The 283-nt window shown below is 47.3% G+C and overlaps 1 protein-coding gene across 2 annotated transcripts in view; it reads right to left on the bottom strand.

Annotated features, from left to right (window-relative positions):
- The window catches only part of atp1b2a (ATPase Na+/K+ transporting subunit beta 2a), a 135,404-nt gene extending 135,329 nt beyond the window's left edge, over positions 1–75 (bottom strand). The window contains exon 1 of one of the 2 annotated variants that reach the window (XM_082965438.1): positions 1–75. This exon is cut by the window's left edge and continues 542 nt beyond it. The gene's annotated coding sequence lies outside the window, so the exon portion shown is untranslated. The other variant, XM_082965439.1, reaches the window with a different exon arrangement.
- Positions 76–283: the final 208 nt, after the last annotated feature.

A 283-nucleotide genomic window follows, 5' to 3' on the forward strand; every position in this document is an offset into this window, starting at 1 on the left:
GCATTTCAAACGTGTGGAGATGGAGAGATGGAAAGATGGAGAGATGGAGAGAGAGAGATGGAAAGAGAGATGGAGAGATGGAGAGATGGAAGGAGAGATGGAGAGATGGAGAGATGGAGAGATGGAAAGAGAGATGGAGAGATGGAGAGATGGAGAGAGAGATGGAAAGAGAGATGGAGAGATGGAGAGAGAGATGGAAAGAGAGATGGAGAGATGGAGAGAGAGATGGAGAGAGATGGAGAGATGGAGAGAGAGATTGAGAGAAAGATGGAGAGAGAGATGG

The sequence above is a fragment of the Salmo salar genome, chromosome 18, assembly GCF_965601325.2.
Source record: "Salmo salar chromosome 18, fSalSal1, whole genome shotgun sequence".
NCBI lineage: Eukaryota > Metazoa > Chordata > Actinopteri > Salmoniformes > Salmonidae > Salmo > Salmo salar.